Genomic DNA, 6,251 nt, shown 5'->3' with positions numbered 1-6,251 from the left:
TACTTACATACCTACAGCGCCCAATGTTGGGCATTAGAGTAGGGGGAAGGAATATACAAATGATGGAAATACAGATGATTGATGTTACAAAAGGATACATCTAATACGCAACAAAATATTTATATTGAAAACACAGTAACACAACATTACACCCGAGGTTATTATGAAATACAATATAAATACACTTTAGTACATGGTACAACGGAATGATATTATTAATAATTATTATTATAATAATAATTATAATAATGTAATGACAAAAAACAGCGAGTAGGGCAAAAAGCCGCAGACAGGAAAGGTTAATCTCCTATTCTGTCCGAAGCAAAACATTTTAGAACTGAAGATATAAATGTTTTGACAGCAAATTTTCAAACACAGATGGCGTTGCTGTGACAATTTGGAGCAGCAGTTTATTCCAATCATGTGCAGGTTTTGGAAAGAAGGAATGCTTATATAGATTGATACGGCATTTGTACTCTTGTACCTTTAGCGGATGATCTGTTCTGGGTTATATGTAACTTGAGTTGTTTATGTATGTGTCCCTGCACAAACCAGTCTTGCTTGTGTAAATATTGAAGAAAAGCTTAAGTCGCAAATATTTCCGTCGGTTTTCGAGAAGTGGCCATCCCAAGTTAACTCGTATTTGTGATGAGCTCTGAGTGAAATCATAGTTGGCGCTAACGAACCAGGAGGCGCGTTTTTCTATTCGTTCCAGTTGATTAATGGCTGTGTTTGTCCCTGGGTCGCAGGCAGAGCTGCCGTACTCTAACATCGGACGAATGTTTGTTAAATAAAGCGTTTCCTTTACCTTATGGGGGGGCTCTCCGGAAATTACGTTTTAGAAAATTACATACGATTTAGAAACCATACGACTAGCCTTAGACGCCACGCTCTCTATATGGTCATTCCAAGAAAGATTACTTTTAAAGACAACGCCTATTTACTTGTAACTACTTACCTCGATCAACGGTTCAGTGTTTAGAAAGTAATTTTTAACAAGCGGTGCCCTCTTGTTAGTGAAGCGAATGACATTGCACATGGCAGAGTTTAATTTCATGCTCCAGCTGTCGCACCACGTGGACACTGTTAGAAGGTCATTTTGTAAGATACTTGAATCGGCAGGGGACGTAATGGCGCGATATACACAAAAATTATCAGCATACAAGCGTATGTGACTAGAAAGATGCGTTCCTATGTCATTTATGAATATCCGAAATAACGCGGGCCCAAGTCAGACCCCTGTGGAACGCCCGATAAGACCAGTCTCTGATGAGGTCAGTCCTTCAAGGACAACACGCTGCTTTCTACCAGTAAGATACGCCTCGAGCCATTTCATCAGTGATGCTGGAATTTTGATGGCACACAGTTTTGTGAGCAGAAGTTTATGTGCAACTTAGTAAAAAGCTTTCGGAAAATCCAGAAATACGCAGTCAACCTGGTGTCCGTTATTTATCGATGATGCAATATCATGGGTGAATTCGATTAGTTGAGTGTCACGCGAGAATGCCCGGCAAAACCTTTGTGGCGTGCGGCAAAAGAATCCGTTGCTCTGTAAGTGACTCATTAAGTTGGTATAAATTATATGTTCTAGTAGCTTACATGAGACACTAATTAGGGAAATAGGTCTGTAATTTTTTGTCTTTGTCTTGTGGCTGTCTTTAAATACAGGTACTACGTTACCACTTTTCCAATCTTTATTGAGGGACCCCTCTTCGATAGATGCCTGGAAAATAATTACCAGAAATGGGACGACGGATGCAGGACAGTTCTTTAAGACATAGTATGGAATGTGATCGAGACCAGATGTGGAACTAACTTTAACGTTCTTGAGCAGTGATGCAACTCCCTGTTCTGTTATTTCTATGTTTTCCATTTGTTCGAAGAGGGCAGGAATTGGTAAGTCTTTCACAATAGCAGCAGTGCCGGAAAATATTGATTGGAAGTAGTGATTAAAGTGCTCAGTTTTGCTGGTTACACCATCACCATAAGTTACGTCATCTATAGTATCAGGCACAGCTAATTTGTTGTTCCTTCTACTTTTGACATACTTCCAGAGATCTTTCGGATTAAATGTTATTTTGTCGCCTAATGTGCGCAGGTATGTAACCTCAGCGTTCCTCATTTCTTTGTTGATAGTCTTGCTTAGGTCTTTCATCTTAAGATACGTGCCGGAATCCGGGCATGCGCAATATTTGCGATATAATCGGTGCCTTCTGTTAATAATTGCTCGAAGGTTGGGGTTCATCCATGGCTTATCAGTTTGCCGTCGGGACGATACGATGCGTGATGGGACGTAAACTTGAACTAATGAGAATAGCTTAGATTTAAACAAACACCAGGCCGAATTAACGTCGATGTTTGAGGTGTGTCGACGAAATTCAAGTAGGAAGCTATCAAGTTCCAGAGATAAAGATGAGTATTCTGCTTTATTATAAAAGAACACCTTCCGTGGCGGTGTGCTTTCTTGGCGCATAGCAGTACACGTTAATTTTGCAGTAACAACTTCATGGTCGCCTCTGCCGGGAATTATGGTGACGCTGCACACAAGATCTGGATTGTTACAGAGAAACAGATCAATTATGCTTTAATTAGCTGATTCTAACCTTGTCGAGCGCTCAACAAACTGGAAGAAGAGAGTTAGCTTTAATCAGCTCGCAAAATGCTGTGGAAATGAGAGACGCGGAATTGTTTGTGGTTGAAAATTTTCCCATTTAATATGGGGAAAGTTAAAGTTTCAGAAAAATCTCACGATCCCATCTGCCACTAGCATAGACAACTACGCAAATTTGTCATCCGCCGAATGGCATAGAATAAGAATAAAATAGATTTTTTCTCATGCCGTAGTCTTTAGTTAAATATGGAGGTTTATGCGCCAAGACCGTAATCTGATTAGAAGGCAGGCCGTAGTGGGGGACACCAAAATAATTTGGACCACCTGGCTTTCTTTAAGTTGGATTTTAACCAAGGTACACGGGTAATATTGTATGTCGCCCTCATGGAAAGGCGGCCGTTATGGCCGGGATCTAATGCCGCGAGCTGGTGTTCAGCAGCCCAACACCGCAGCCAATAGTTAACGATAGCTGGTCCGTAGTTTTCAATGCCACCTATTTTGACCGCGTCTTTTCTCCCGCAGGTGTTAGTGTAGAGGCTTGGATGGGTCTACACGCTAATGACCTCTCTGACAAATACATAAAGAAGACCGGCTTTCTGTTAGACCCCCAAAAAGATGTGCTGAAGATCACAAGTCCGGATGACATCGAAATGGTTGCCCGGGTGCCCTCTAAACTCCTCAAATATATCCCTGATGGGCAGACAAGAGCCATCGTATTTCTTTCCGTGCTGCACTGGAGCAACGATGGCACCAGGTGAGATCAACATATGGAGCCTTTTGTTGCATTTGAAATGATATCAACCCTCTAGACACACTAACGCATTCACTTCCCGAGTAATGAGGACGTTAAAAAAAGGTTTTGGAAATTGTATAAACACTGGGGACTTAGCGGCAATTAAGCAATACTTTCGTTATCGGTCCTACTACAGTGGCTTAGGTTGTTTATGAGAAGAGGTACTAAGGGTGTCCGGGGGTACAAAACTAATTATGCAAACTTGGGTAATAAAGTAATTATCCGAAAGAACCAAACATTTTTTCTAGTTGAATATTCGTAGTTTGCCATCCGAGAAACCTATTGCCGGTTTCCAAGTGCTGCAAGATAAAGTTATTTTTATTGGAACGAATTCTGGCTTACGAGAAAACCGAAACAACAAAAGTGCGCAACTGTCACGTCTTTGGGCTGCGCCTATTGCTGATGCGATGCTTACGCCTCAACGTCAGACGAGCGTAAAGAGACCATCTTTATCAAAGCGCAATTTTTTTCGCTTCAATCTTGATACTTGATACTTGATACTTCTTGATACTCACGGGTGCCTTCCAAGGGCGTCATTTGCGTTCTTTGTCAGTTTTAGTTTTTGTGGTGGATATTTCCCTGCCCGTTCTACTGATTTTAGCAGCGCTAAATTCTTGCTCTTCTGAAACATATTTCGCAGACGAATGATAGGGTGCTTCAAGTCTTGCTTTAGAATTATTCTTCTTAAGCTCCTCGTTTACAGCTACAAGTCTAATGTTCATATTTAGAGGGCACATTACTGCCTTTGGTTATAGAAACCCAGAAGAAATCAGTTATTGCTTACTTTCTTCTTGATTTCTATTACACATAAAACGTGTACAAAGCATGCTCTATATATCACCCGACAACGTGTAGCAAATGGCGAAAGAAAGAATTTGTCTGATTCGCACGAAAGACGAAGCATTCACGACATGGACCAGGGAAAGGAAACTCTGCCTCTCATTGGCCGTTTAAAATCCCGTCACAATTACGTCAGGATTTCAGTCAATACCATGTCTTTTAATGGCTTTGGACAGCTTAAACAAAAGCCACAGAAACAACTATAGAAGCGGTGACGTCAACCTTCTATCCTTTGACCCTCCGCCCTTCTTTCAACTGACTGCTGTCCTTCTCTTTGCCTTCGTTACGCTGGCCGCTCATTGGTTGGCCGGTCTGATTCCTCCGGCTCACTCTTCGAGTGTCACTGCGCTGATCGCTAGTTTATGCCTGGTTGGTATTCACGCAGCGCGCCAGCGAAATAAATCAAAGCGCAAACGTGCTTCATTGTTATACTAAAGCTCTGAACGCTTACGAGCCTCCCAACACACGCCATAACTTAGAGCAGCGCCTGGCTTCCCTAGAGCTTTTGCATGTCAGGTTTAAAGAGCTACTATAACGTCTGTAGCACTGCATTTTTGGACGCTTGTTTTTCTGCTCGCGATTTTGTCAGCCGCTCCGAGCACCTCTGGCCATCAGCTTTCCATATTCACAGAGGCTTCCCTGTCTCCAAATTGAAAAGTTTTATTTGCCCACTGCGTATGGGCGTGAAGCTCACAAAGACACATATTTATGCAAGAGGTAAATGCTTGTCAAAAGATAAAAGTCAGAATTCAAAGAAAAATCTGACAGGGTACGCATTCTGCAACTTGCAAATGAAGAACTCAACACCAAGAGCACTGACACAGCTCAGCTATTTCCCCCATTCTCACCCAGCGCCCTTGGCACTGAAGGGAAAGACGATGTGATAAGATGTAGTGTATGTGTGGTCCTCGCATGTTCTTAACACACAAAGACTGGTCACTTCAGTGAAAAATCTGTAGCTTAATGAATGCACTGAACTATTGTACATATGTGTACACGAATTGCCAAAGCGCAGTTATGTGGGCTGTCAATTAGCTACGTTGCTTATTCTAGCAAGAATTGCGATATTAACATAAACACGCTTGTTCAAACTGACGGAAAGGTGATACGTCACCATTGCTACCGGATAACTATCGATCCAGAAGACAGCGTCATCGAAGCCCCATGATGATGTTTTCGAGTAGAAAGAATGAGACGCGTCCAAAAATGTAACAGGGCATAAAGTCTGCTCCATTTTTCGTAATCATTAAAAACATATAACTAAAAGAATTGCTTCACTAAAGCTTTTTGTCTTTACCCTCTGTTCTTGCATACTTTAGAACAACTCTTGGTAAATACAATATCTGCACACTTCAAGCGACTTAGCAGTTTTTCTTTTCAAGTTATTCTTTCATCATCATGCCTATCAGCCTATTTTATGTTATCTGCAGAACGAAGGCCTCTCCCTGCGATCTTCAATTACCTCTGTACTGCGCCAACCGATTCCAATTAGCACTTGGGTATTTCTCAGTTTGATCACCCCACCTATTCTCCGGCCGGCGTTGAATGCGCTTTTCTTTTCTTGGCACCCATTCCGTGACCTTAATGGTCGACCGGTTATCTAACCTACGCTTTACCTGACCTGCCAAGCTCCATTTTTTTCTCATAATGTCAGTTAGAATAGCGGCTATCCCCGTTTACTCTCTGATCCACACTTCGCTCTTCTTGTTTCTAATCTTTACACCTATCATTCTTCATTATTCGACATTTGCGCCATCCTTAAGTTGTTCTCGAGCTTGTTTGTCAAACTCCAAGTTTCGTCCGAATGTCTTAGTACGGGTAGAAGGATTCGATTCTACATCTTTCTTTTCAATGATAATGGTAAGCTTCCAGTGAGGATATGACAATGTCTATGGTATGCACGCGAACCATTCTTAGTCTTCTGTAAATTTTCGTCTCAAAGTCAGGTCCCCTATAACTTGTTGACCTAGGTAAACGTACCTCTTGAAAGACTCTAGAGTCTTATGG

The sequence above is a fragment of the Dermacentor andersoni genome, chromosome 8, assembly GCF_023375885.2.
Source record: "Dermacentor andersoni chromosome 8, qqDerAnde1_hic_scaffold, whole genome shotgun sequence".
Taxonomy (NCBI): Eukaryota; Metazoa; Arthropoda; class Arachnida; order Ixodida; family Ixodidae; genus Dermacentor; species Dermacentor andersoni.
The sequence above is the reverse complement of the archived record's forward strand: the minus strand, read 5'-3'. Positions refer to the sequence as shown.